The 12,819-nt window shown below is 57.6% G+C and overlaps 2 long non-coding RNA genes across 5 annotated transcripts; both read right to left on the bottom strand.

Moving 5' to 3' along the window:
- Positions 1-993: 993 nt before the first annotated feature.
- On the bottom strand, positions 994-5,194 carry LOC309831448. 2 transcript variants are annotated; one of them, XR_014297588.1, is made up of 4 exons: positions 4,168-5,194; positions 2,882-4,091; positions 1,694-2,204; positions 994-1,514 (listed from the first exon to the last, which is right to left on the bottom strand). It is a non-coding gene; the product is annotated as an uncharacterized lncRNA (long non-coding RNA). The 2 variants fall into 2 exon arrangements; XR_014297589.1 differs by lacking the exons at positions 2,882-4,091; positions 4,168-5,194 and adding an exon at positions 2,340-2,863.
- A 31-nt stretch (positions 5,195-5,225) lies between these two features.
- On the bottom strand, positions 5,226-9,458 carry LOC309831449. 3 transcript variants are annotated; one of them, XR_014297592.1, is made up of 4 exons: positions 9,081-9,458; positions 6,859-8,931; positions 6,510-6,751; positions 5,226-5,661 (listed from the first exon to the last, which is right to left on the bottom strand). It is a non-coding gene; the product is annotated as an uncharacterized lncRNA (long non-coding RNA). The 3 variants fall into 3 exon arrangements; XR_014297590.1 differs by having other exon boundaries at positions 6,510-8,931; positions 9,043-9,458; XR_014297591.1 differs by having other exon boundaries at positions 6,510-8,931.
- Positions 9,459-12,819: the final 3,361 nt, after the last annotated feature.

The raw sequence follows: 12,819 nt of genomic DNA, 5'->3' as shown, positions 1-12,819 counted from the left end.
TCGGGTCTGCGAGAGGCCAGCAAGGATGCCCTCTGCTTCGGCCACAAGAAGATAGGGGCGTCCGGGGCCGCGGACGTCCCCCAGACCGTGCAGCAGCTGGGGTCAGAGAAGGGACAGGACGACCTCGCAAGAGAGGCTCAGCTCACCAAGTCCCGGCAGGATTTGGCAACGCTGGTGCGTGAAACGTGTACATGTTTAATTCAAGGACAAGAGAAAATCTGAAAGGTCTGTTCGTCAGACTGGACAGCAAGGAAGAGAATTCTCACACATCTCAATCCACAAGCAAGTCCACAGCCTGCCTGTGGGCGATGACCCACCTGAAAGGCCAGGTGAGCCGAAGGGACCCTTTCTACCCAGCTGACACTTCCTCGGTGTGTGGCCCGGCGGGGCGCAGGGGTGAACACCATATAGACATTGAGGTTCTGCTAAGCAAAGGGTAGTGGGTGCTGGCCGAGGTGACCTGGGTGTCAAAGGAAAGGAGGAACACCTCACTCTCAGCATCTAGCGCGTGAAAGGCACCGTCAGGAGGAGATGCAAACACTGCATTTGAGAACTCGCTGATTTCTTCCTCTTAACTTTGCAGCTGAAGGTTGGTGGAAGGAACAGAAATGCTCACCAGAAATGTCAGCGTGATTACACGTCTAGAGCGACCTGGGCTTGTCTGCCTCCGTCCCTCCTGGAACACGGGTTTTCTGCCCGCCCAGTTCAAGGGAACCTTCAGAGAAAGGCCACCTGCGTCGGTGCAGCGCGGTGACCCCAGATTTTTTGGAAAGGGCACCCCGTCCTCTGCACACACGGCCCCTTCTAAGGGGATGGGAGCCCCGAGGGCTTCGGTTCTGAACTGGGTCCTATGCCCTGACTGCTTTTTATGCTAACCCTTCTAGAGTTTTCTTTGAGGATTAAATACATACTTTACTAAATCAACAGATTACTTGGCATCCTGTGGTATGAAAACGCAAAACCAAAAACAACAACAACAAAAAACCCCTGAGAAATGCCTTTATTTAAAAAATGCATTTAACCATCTGCACATGTGCCGGCCGCTCGGCGGTGCCGCCTTTCATTTTGAATCGCAACTACAGGGAGATTATAAACGTCGGATTTTATGAGGCCCTGGGAGAAGATGTATTAGCTTCGATATCGTAAATTACCAATGTATGGACACTATTACCTTGATAAGATGTTTACAAACAGACATATGGAGAGGAAGATTTTAAAGGAAGGGAAAACTGCTCTTTTTAATTGTTCAGTTGCATCGGCCACTTCTAGAAACAGATGGACCTGGAGTCTGGGGCTGGCGTCAGACCTTTCCTTCTACGCGGCTCTGAAATGCAGGCGGGAACGTTCATGTTGAATCTCTTTGTCAGGGGCAATGCCACGTGGCCAAGGGATGCAGTCACGTGTCAAGTGTCAAGGCTGAGGAAAGAGGCCCGGTGGGGAGGGTGACCACACCTGGCTCTGGTCTATGTCAGGTCACCCCGAGACAACTCCTCATTTACAATTCTAAAAGGAAACTTGAAATTAAAGGTGGTTAGCTTGGCTTTTAAGATATGAGACCAGACTAACGACTGAATTATCACTGGGCATCCACAGGCCATTTTCAAACCAGAACGCCACCACGAGGAGCCTGAGAATTCCCCTTGGCTTCCACAACTCTGCACACATCCAAGCTCCTCCCTAGGCGGTGTCTCACCTGGGCGAGGACTAGTGTCCACGGCTGCCCTTCCAGAACACGCTTCTAACATTTTCTGTCTCGAATTTTCCTCCGACGGTTGCCCGTTGACTGTGCTGTTCCAGAAAAAACAGGGCTGTGGATTTCGCGGCCCAGGTTTCCCGTCCACACCAGCCTGGGGAGAAGGGGCTCAGGTGCCCCGAGAAGGGAAAGCAGGTGAGCCCGGCGGTGGTCCAGCGGAGACCCCTCTGGGAAGGGCTGCTCTGGTCCCGGCTTCCTGGGGAGGGGGAGCTCGGGAGGCCCACCGCCAGCGGGGGCAACCGCTCCCACCCTCGACCCCTGCGAGGTGTTCAGGGAGCACCTCTCTCCTGAACCGGAACACTCCTGGGAAGCACGCACGATTACGCTCATTTTGCAGATGAGAAAACTGATCCCTCCAGAGGTCAGAGGATCGCCCGAATGCCCGAAGCTACAGCAGCACAGCACCGAGATTCACATCCACCCGGTCTGACCTGCGTCCCAACACTGTCACCTGCACAGGGACAGGGCTCTGGTCAGGCACCTGGGCTGCGTGCAGGTGGGTCTGCGCCCCTGCCCCTCCCCCGGGACTGCGGGTCGGCCGCTTGGTGGCCCAAGGTCAGCGTGGGGCTTCCTTCAGGCCTGAGACCTGTGATGAGCAACCAGGCTCTCCCTTCAACCGGCGGCGACCTGGTCGGGGTGAGGCTGGAGGTGGGGTGGCCCTCGCCCAGGGACCGACCCTGAGCACCCCGAGGGCTCGGAGAGCGCAGCCCGAGACCTCCGCCTGGAGCCCCAAGCTGTAGCGTCCTGGCATTTCATCCACTGCCAAAGGGGACCCGGGAGGGATGTGCTGGGTTTCGGTTTTCACGCCCGGACAAGGAGAGGTGTGCCCTAGGTCCCCTGAGGAAGAGGGAAGTGACCAGCGGTGATGGACAGAGGAGACCCTCCTGCTGCCTCAGCGACAGCCAGCATCACAGGGTCTGTCTGACCGGTGTCCGTCCCCGAGTTGTCCCCTCTGGATAGAAGAAGGGAGGGGAAGCCCACCCCACCACCGGGGGCAGGCAGGGCAGGGCTGGACCCCCGGGCGGCTCTGTCCTCGGGCTCTGCGTGGCCACGTCACGGTCACGTGTCACCCAGGAAGGGGGCTCGGGGAGCCGGGCCGCTGTGACCCACGTCCACTCCCTTCCTGACCCCCCTTATCTGGAGCACGTGTCCTCCCTCCTCGCGGTCGACGTCTGGATCTGTTTCCGCTTTGGGCGCACGTGCAAGCCAGTTATTCCATCCCTTCTGGGCCGGTTCTCCATCAGTTCAGGCCCAGCAGCCTCCGAGGAACAGGGAGTGTGTGTCTGGAGCTGGACCAGGGGAGGGTGCAGGTCCTCAGGATGACTCTCTGCGTCCCCTCCCCGCCTTTCCCACGGCTGGCGCCCCGCAGGACTGCTGGGGACACCGGTGTCTCCCACGGCTGGTCCAGCCCAGGGGCCGGTTCCCTGACCTGTGGGCATCGGTGGCCCAGCTCCTTCTCCACCACCGGGAGCACCTCGGACCAGCACCTGGAGAAGCCCCGCACGTCCCCCCCTCAACTTGAATGCGCGTGTGAGGAAGCAGGCCTTGAGGCACCTCCGCTGCGGGATGGTCTGTGCGTTGACTGTCAGAAATGGGCTGAAGGGCCTCACTGCCGCCGCGCCCATTCTTTGAACCTGTTACCTTTACTTGGAGAGTATGTAATAAAATAAGGAGAAAGCCTTGATCTGCCAACTAGTTCTGCATCCTCACACGTAGGAGCAGCTCAGGGGCTGTCGAGGTTTGAGGACCCCGGCAGATTTTGAGCCACAGAGAAAAGAAAGAGCCGCCCGGAGGAGCCGCATGAAGGCGCCCAGAAGTGGCCGCTTCTGCTCCGCGACTGCCGCACAGAGGTGACGAGGAGGGGCATCTGCACCCTGGCCACCCCCCCGGGGACCTGCCCACCGCACTCGCCCGCAGCCCACGTCGTGGTTCTGGTCCCATCTCAGCCCCAGCACCGCCGTCTGAGCTGAACCACAGCTAAGGTGCTTCCCTTCATCCACATTCCCAAATTAAAAGGAAAAGAGTCGTCTTTGGGTGCTGTCGGCTCCTGATGAAAAGGGGCGAGTGAAGATGCTGGTCTCTCCAGGTAAATAAGCTTCGCACCGGCTGAGAAATGAGTTCCCCTCACAGGACAAGTCACCACAGGTGTCTCTAACTGAGGCACAGGTGAGCCGGCTTCCTGTCCTCACAATCACCCTTTTCATGCTCTCCGGTCCGGGTCCCAGGTCCCGTCCAGCCGTGCCCCTGCCCAGTCCCTGCGGAAGCTCCCCGGCCTTGTTAGGCGTTAAACGTCCTTATCAATAACTGCTCTGCGCCCCGTTTATCTGGCTGAAGGCACCTGTGGAGCAATAAAAGACTGTTGGAATTGCTGCTGGGGTGGGGAGTCAAGGAAGCTCAACCCACAGGGGACGGACCGTTGCTCAGGTCAACAGCGTCTGATCCGCAGGAACAAACATTCACATCAAAGTGGCTGGATCCTCAAGGAAGCCACACATTGGCCATAAAAGTGAACGTGGGGTGAATGCGGCTTTGTTCCCTGGTCAGGTGGCATGTGTCAGTCCTGAGAGAGACGTGAGCCTGCCAGCAGGTCCGGGCTGGGAGAGAGATCTGGAAACACCCGCCGAGACAAGGCTGCAGACCACAGGTCAGGCCCCCAGGGCAGACCCCAGGCTCGGGCTGTGTTCCACCCTACATCTCTGACGGGCTGTACCCTGGGGTACAGTCCACACCATAGTGCGCCAAAGCCTGGGACGGTCCACCCTGAAGAGCGCCAAGGGCCGGGAAGGTCCACACTGCAGGGGGACAAGGGCCGGGAAGGTCCACACTGCAGGGTGACAAGCGCCGAGATGGTCCACACTGTAGAGGGCCAAGGGCTGAAGTCTACTCCCAATGCCCGCATGCATGCGTACATGTATGTGTGCGCTTGTGTGCACGTGTGTGCGCGCACCCTTGGGGCACTGAGCTAGGCTGGCGCCTTGGCCCCGACATCTTCCCCAGCTCCCTCCCTCTGCTCTGCCCCAGGCCCTCCTGTGACCTCCTGCACCCAGGCTGCCTCCTTGCCCCCTAGTCGATGACCGGCATCCGCCCCGACCCAGACAGGACACGGAGACCAGCGCTGAGGCCAAGGCCAGACCCGCTGTGCTCCTCACAGGGTGCAGGGGGAGCAGACCCACCCTCCAGCCCGACAGGCCAATGGCTCCCCCGCGTCTCCACCCCGGATCGGATCTGTTTCCCTGCATTTCCTGCCTGACGCGGGGAGGGAACCCGGGCCTGGGACAAACCCTGGGCAGCAGTGCCCTCTGGTGGCAGCTCTTCCTGCGGTGCCTCCCTCCTGGTTCTGGACCCCAAACCGAGTGGAGCTGCAGCCCCCGCGTGGGAGGGACACTGCAGCCTGACCTCTCATAATGGTGTGAACTGTGTCCCCAGAAAGATGTGCCCAAGCCCAACCCTGGTGCCTGTGAACGGTACCTTATTTGGAGATTTGGCCCTAGGAAGCCCATGCACCCTCTGTAGGGAATTCCGCATCAAAATCAGAAGTTTGAGGTTGGCTTTGGGTGAAAATGGATGAATCCACAGCCACGACGGCGCAGGAACGATGAAGTGGGAGACGCAGGCTCGCCGGGCGGGAGTGACGTGTGTAGGTGTCTTTAAGTGACAGAGACAGAGGGGGCTCCGAGCCCCGCAGGGAGTGGGTGTGGCCAGGTCTCAGCGGTGGCCTTGAGCTGCCGGCACAGCCCAGGGCAGGAGAAAAGCCGTCGAGGTCCCAGAAGTCGCAGGGGAATTGTGACCCGTCCACACAAGGAAGAGCCCCACCCTTTCATAGGAAAGCTGGAAAAGTCTGGTTTTCTATCTTTTTGTGAGTTTCATCGTCTTCAATCATGGACGCTGGGGGAAGATGGCAGGTCATCCTTTCAAAGAAAGAAATGTTTTTGAAGCCAAACCAGCCCCCCCCCCCAGGGCTGGGACTAAGGTGAGGAATGAGAAAATCAATCCTCAAGATAAGTGACATTTAAAACAGTATTTAAAAAATTAAACTAATGCAAAAATCCATGGTGACCAAATACCAAAAGTTTAAGTAAAGACAGGATCAGGGTCACTGGCTTTTCTTTTCCTCTCCAGCTACCACGTGCCCCACCTGGCACCGGCCCCGTGAATTTAGGAGCAAAGGGATGCCGCCTTTCTCTGCCGGCAAGAGCGACAACCTAAATGGGTTTGGAAGTCTGGCTTCTTGGTATGTGTGAGGCAGTAACTAGCCTGTTTCACCTCCAGCTTCTGCGGAGGCTCGCCGAGTGTGACCAGCAGCATCGGGCTGGGTTACGTCCACGCGGCACCCGGCCACGGCAGGCAGGGGGAGGGGCTCCAGGTAAATCACGTCACTTCTGTGCACTCTGTACAGTGGATGCAATGGGGTCTGTTCCCTGCTCCCTGGCAGGCTGCTGTGACCCTCACGGCCATGGCTGAGCCCAGGGGAGGGGCCGGCAAGCCAGGAAAAACTGACCATGTGCCCATCTCAGGATCCCTGTGACGGTTCCGGGGCCCAGATGCACATTCTCCTAGCTCCTCCCAGGAAAGCCTGCAGCACCTCTGGGTGTTGGAGAAGCGGCTTCTGCTGTGACCCCTTTGAACCACTTCAGATGAATTAAAGTGGACTTTGGGGACCAGATGAAAGGGCGGACTGAACGCAAAACGCTTATATTCATCCTTTTTAGGGGAAGTGATATTCTCGTCGAGCCTGGTAAACAGTGAACGTACTCACATGACTCAAGTTATCAGTCGTCTTGGCAACAGGAAGCCCTCGGCTTTTCCTAGAGCAGAGACGCTGGTCTAGGTCAGCCTCAGGCTGCCCTCATGATGCTCTCTGGGGACTGTGTTGATCAGTAACTTCAGCGGGTCCCCCGCGGCCTCAGACCTGACCCGAGGGCTGACGGCAGGCACTGGTAATCAGGGGTGCGCGGGTGGGCACTTTTCAAACATTCGCTGCCCCATTTATTTGTGTGGCTTTTGAAGAAACGACAGCGATGCAGGTGGCCAGCCGAGGGTGAGGGGATGTGGGGACATGGGGGACACCGGCCTCCCACCCTCCGGGACTGGGCTGAGGCTCACACCTGCCCCGGCATGTCCGCGGGATACCTTCCCTCCGACTTTCCCGACAGGCATCTCGCGGGTCCCGGTGTCACGTCTGCCTCTTCTCTGGGCAAATGACAGAAAGGGGTCAGGCAGCCTGTGCTTTCTGACCAAAGTCTCCATTCCAAGGCAGGTTTGCAGAATAACAGTTCATTTGCAGGGCTTTTTCCCAAATCAGGAAGTCTTCACATCCCAGGACCACAGCCTGTGAAAGCGAAGGGGTGACAAGACCCCCGGCCCCCCGCCCCCAGCCCCACTGCTGGCCAGGGCGGCTCGGAAGGGTCCAGACCCTGTGCATCCTCGGGCACCTGCCGCGCCGGGGGTCCCTGTGTCCGGATCCTCCCGGGCTCCTGCTGCCTGAGGGGTCCTGGCTTTAGCTGGGCTGGGCTGGTGGAAAGGAGCCGGCAGGGCGGGCTCCAAACGGCCCTACGACGGCCTTTCTGCACCCCAGGCCCCTCCCCTCCCGAGCAGTCCTCCGCGTCCAGGACCACGTCCAGCGCGAGCTGAGTCCGCCACCTGGTGGCAGGAGGTGACACTGCACAGAGGTCCGGCCCTTCAGCCTCCAGCCCCCCACGTCTGACCGGGATTTCCAGATCCACCATCCCAGCGCCTTCCCTGATGCGTTGCTGACGAGGCGACCACAAATCCTCATATTCCAGCTCAGCTCACGAGCCCTGCGGCACAAAACCTTTGCCTCCACTCTACTGAAGTAATGCAAAAGGAACGGCGTTCCTTATTACCAACTTAATGCCAAGTAGTAAACAGATGGTTTATGGAAAGGTACTGCTTATACTTACGTTCATCTTCTCATTACACTGAAAACAGGTTTCCCATATAAATACACAAATTGCAGAATCAGATATGACATTATGTTAATGGTTCCGTTATATACACCGTATAAAGTAAATGCTGGTTTAAATTTTATATTGTAGGAAAGCAAAATCAGCCACAACACAAGGTAAACACATCTTTAGACGAGGTCTGCGTAGGTGATGGGCTCGTGGACGATGCAGTCTTCCGTGTTGTGTGCACAGACCACGCTGGAGGGTCAGGAACTGGGGCTTCTCTCCGGGACGGAGAGCCACCTGCACTGACTTCAGGGTCTGTGAAGGGCAAGGGCTGCTGCATCTTCCAGACTCCTTCCAGCCTCAGTAGGAGCGGTGAGAGAGTGAAGAGCTATAGGAAGATGAACGGTCCTCCCAGGCCGTAAAAATGCAAACAAGGAGCTGCTCTAAATACTATTCTTAATTTAAATACCTGAGGAAGCCTTAGAAGCACAGGACTGGACAGCGGGTGAGCGTGCTCTCATTCACTCAGGGAGGCACCGAGTTCCTCTCGTGAGCCAGCTGTTCCAGGTGCAGGTGGCAGGGAGGAGGGGACAGTGGAGGTCTCTTCCCTTGCACAGTGTGGGGAGCAGGGGGGCCATGGATGGACAGCACACAGATACAGAAGCAGTAACCGCAGGCGATGGTGCTGGGTGGGTGGGCAGTCACCCCGGGGGCTGGCAGGTGAAGGCACCTCCCCTGAGGAGAAGAGACCTGCAAGCCCGGAGGATGTGGCCGAGGAATACAGGTGAGCGACCAGGCGGAGGGGGCGCGGTGCTGAGTCCAGGGCAGCAGAGACGGTGCCGTCAGAGATACAGGGCAGAGCCAGCCATGGGCATCACTGTGTGAACTGGAAGACTCCTCAGGGAGCGGGCTCTAGCCACCTAGGAAGGACCCTCCCTCATTCCCGCACCTCCACAGCTGTGTAGGGAAAGCAGAGGGGCAGCAGGAAATGATGGTGGTGGGCTTGGGGGTCTCATGGGAGACAAGAGAGGCAGGTGGGGTGGGCATGAATCATGGAGATGCAGACCCAGGCTTAGGACGGTGGCAATGCCAGCAGGCAGGCCACAGACGATGGTGTTGGTCTCACACCCATCTCTCTCCATGGGGGTTCAAAGCAATGCCTAACGTGGTCCTGATGGCAGAATTTCACTTTGTCACGTGGCTTCATTCCTGTTTCCTGTTGCCTTTGTCACCTTTTCCCCAAGTTTTGGTTTTACCCCTGGAATCCTAGTGGATAAATAACAGGGGGAGGACCGCACCCTCAGCAAAGAGAGTGTGCATCTCTGGTGGATGCCCCCGCAGCCCGTCTGCTCCCTCCAGCACCAGGGATGCCCGGACCTGGGAAGGGCCTCTGGTTCTCCCGAGGCCACACTCACAGCTCAACCGAATAGAAGAAATGCAGCCCTCGATTTCCTCCAACACAGAGTCTGCAGCCCTGGGACCAGGAAAGCCAGGCGGAGGTCACCCTCTTCCTTCTGATTTTCACAGGAGGCCAGGTGTGGGAAGCCCCGGGCGGTGGGCGGCCCCGCCCAGACAGCCATGCGCGTTCCTGCCTCCGGGAAAGCTATTCCCTTCCTCAACGAAGAGACACCTTGTGCGCTGAGAATAAAAATCCTTGAATGATTCCTGTTCTTCCAATTCTCCCTTAAATGCAAAGAGGAGACAGAAGGGACACAAGGATGACACATTCTTTCCGCCCTGGAGAGGATGAGAACAGGGTCAGTCACAGCCACCCGCAGATAACTGCGCCCTGCTCTCTCCATCCAGGTCTCAGAGCTCTCTTGAAAAACACTTGTGATTCCAGCTCAACACGCCTTTCTCATTTTGCATGGCAGTTGCCAGAACCTTGCAGAAATATGTGAAGCGGGGTTGCAAAATACTGGAAGATCCACAGTGAGCCAGCAAGTCTGCAAATAATTTTCCAAACGAATAATGAAAATAATAATACTTCTTTGCGTAAGGGCGAGATCTGACAATTTTAGTGAGACCAGGTGTCCACCTAGAGGCTCCAGCTAGGAACAGAGCTGTGATTGCCCAGTGTGGGGTCAATCGCAAGCCTGTTGAAGGCGTCTAGGAAACTAAAGAGCTGTTCGGATTCCCAGGGCCGAGTGTGCACGCGCCATCCTGGATGGCTCCCGGCTCCTGGATCCGAGACGCAGGAGAAAGAGTGTCCAGTTCCATCGCAGAGCTGGTCGAGCTGGAGACTGTGAGGGAAGAAAGGGGCAGCACCGGCCCGAGCCGAGATCCTGGTCTCCCCTGACCCACCCGGTTACACACAAGAAGCCAGGGTAGAGGACGGTACAGAGAACAGTGGTCCCAACCTGGTGGCATATTTATAACAATTTGGGGCACTTCCTGAGGTCCTGATGACCAAGCCACACTCTAGCCAAACAGATGAGCACCTCGGCCGGGCCTCTGCACTAGCATTTGTGAAGTTCGCAGGGGCCTCCAGCGCAGCCAGGGCTGAGGACAAGCTTGGCCACCACACAGGGACTGCTTCTCCCAGCAATCAGTGTCCAAGAGCCTCTCAGACCCTCTTTTCTCTATGGCGTGAGAGCACCGGACTCACGGCGGCTTCTGTACCTGCTGCTCTGAGAGGCCGCTGCTGAGACGGGTGGGAGGGGATGCAGCATCGACGGCGCCTGCCACATCTCCGCGGCCGCTTTTCCTTCTCCGTGAACCTTGAGAAATGTGTCTTTCTTAAGATAACGTCTAGGGAGCAGTGCTCCGATATATTCTACACGTTAAAACAGCTGTACTTGTTTTGTCTCCATACACAAGATATACATATATGTGTTTTGCAACAAATATACTCGGTACAGGAAATAGAAAGAAAAGGTGAAAATGACACCAAATCCCACTAGTTGAGGGCAGTGTGTCCACCACCCAACAACAGTGACTCTGGGATAAGCTTCCAAACTTTTCATCACACATTCTTCCACCAAGACAAGATGATAGTATATGTACGTGTGTGTGCATGCGTGTGTGCGTCCAGCTTCATTCACCAAACTACCGACTGCAGGCAGCCTATCATTCTCCTTCACGGCTACACGTAAGCTCTTGGAGGAAACAGTGGTAAATTATGGAGCCAATCCCTATGTCCTAGGAAGTATTTTATGAGTAAGTGAGTGAGCGCTGGAGAGAGGAGGGGGAAGGACACCTAGATGTGGCCACCAGCCACCAGCCCTCAGTCCCTCCCAGGCCCATCGGGGAACCCCCTAGGAACTGCCAGGTCTGTTCTCAAAGCAGACGGACCTTATCGCAGGAGCGGTTCGCAGTGGCCGCGAGTGACATGTGGAAACGTCAGATACAAAGCCCTGGTCCCCGCCCCAGGCCTCCTCCCCACAGTGTCATCTCCTTACCCGTCTTACCTTCCCAAGAACTGGGGCGGGCGCGGGGTCTGGGCTCGGTGCATTCTGCCCCCAGTTGCCTGTGAAGGGTCAACATTCTTTGGTAGAAGGAGAGGAGATTAGCGGCCACGAGGATGACAAAACTCCTGACTCAGAGGCGAAATAACATTCTCCTCACAGCATTTCTTCCCAAAACTGTCATTTCTGTTCGGGGGCTTTAGAAGATGATCACGTTTGTCAAATACAGAAGTCTGATACTTTCTTTTCGCAGGAGTCCTGGCCAAAGTGAAATAGAGCAAACCAGCATTTCTTCAAAGGAGTTTTGCACAGGTGCGTTGGCCCAGACTCTTCGGCCAAAGGTTTACCTGGTGGCTCAGGGCCCTGGGGCCGGGGGCCAGGCTGCTCCCTGGATGTTTGCAGCGGAGGCCCCAGGGGGAGGCCACCTGCTGTCCACGCAGATGTCTGGGCAGGAAGGGGATGGCGTGAATTCTCTCCCCCGCTAGGGAGCCGGTGCTCACAGGCACCCAAACCTCGTTCCTGCGTCACTGTCCGTGTGTGTGGAGTCTTGGAGCTGCCGTGGCCCCTTGGGTCTCCGTCCCAACCCGCCCGCTGCCTGTCCTGTGTCCACACTCTTCCACCAGCCCCATTGTCTCTGCGCGTCCTCACATCTGAGAACCCCTGGGAAACTGCGACACGTCAAGTTCCCATTCCAGACTGTATCCCGACTTCTCCGCCTGCCCTACCTTCTTCGTCTCGTAGACACGCCTCCATCCTGGGGCCACCCTTCATTGGGGGTCCAAGCGGTTCTTTGCCAAAGGCATGACTGGGATTCTTTATGTGTACCTCAGGGCACAGCCAACCCCAGTCACAGGGGTAAACAAAGGTCACGTAGCCTTGAGGACAAAAGAAACACAATCCACAAGGAGAAGCTGACATCTGACCATGAGCTGGCTCTGCTCCGGCCTCGAGGGGCCACCCGCTGACCTTGATTTTCCTGCCCAGGCCTGCAGTGCAGGCCTGGAGCCCCGGGCCCCCCTGGAAAAGAACTTCCTCTTCCCCATTCTCTCTACTGAGCCTACACCTGTCTCCCTGTCTCTAGCCCAAAGCAGAGGAAATGACAGCAGTTCCCATGGCAAGACCTCTCCCAGGACACAACTGCTCTTTGCTGTTATTCAACACGTTGTCACCATCTCAGGCTGTGGTACCGGCATCAGGAACATTTCAGGGGATCCAGGCTCCCCGAGGAAGGAGTGGGTGCTCACTCACCGGCGTGTGATTAAAGCAGGCCACCAGAAAGGTCCTCTGGGAAAGAGGAGAGTCTTCCGCAGGGCGGGCTCGGGCTTAGCCGGGACTGACAGCACCTTCCTGGACCCTCCCCGTGGTCCTCACCACCAGGCCTGGCCTGGGTCAGCACCCACCCCACCCCCCGACACCTCAGCACAGAGCAGCAGTGCCCATCCGGTTTAGGGAGGACACGTCCACAGTGTGCAGGGGCCGGCGGGGCGGGCCGTGGACGCTTCCAGCCTGCAGGCGTCCTGTGCCAGCACCTCCTGCGCGCTCTGCTCCAGCCCCGTTCCAGCCCGCGAGCGGTCCGCTCCTCCGGTCCGCCCCGAAATCTGCCTCACATTTCAAGTGGGTGCATTTGGATCTGATGCCCAAGCCCCTGGAAGACCCCTGCTTTCGAAGGCCTGGGGGACTGTGGCCTGGGGGGACGTCCCGCGGGGAGCCCGCCATGCGGAAGCAGATTGAAGTGGCCCTGGCTTTG

The sequence above is a fragment of the Grampus griseus genome (genome assembly GCF_964374135.1).
Source record: "Grampus griseus genome assembly, chromosome: 13".
NCBI classification, from domain to species: domain Eukaryota; kingdom Metazoa; phylum Chordata; class Mammalia; order Artiodactyla; family Delphinidae; genus Grampus; species Grampus griseus.
The sequence above is the reverse complement of the archived record's forward strand: the minus strand, read 5'-3'. Positions and strand labels throughout refer to the sequence as shown.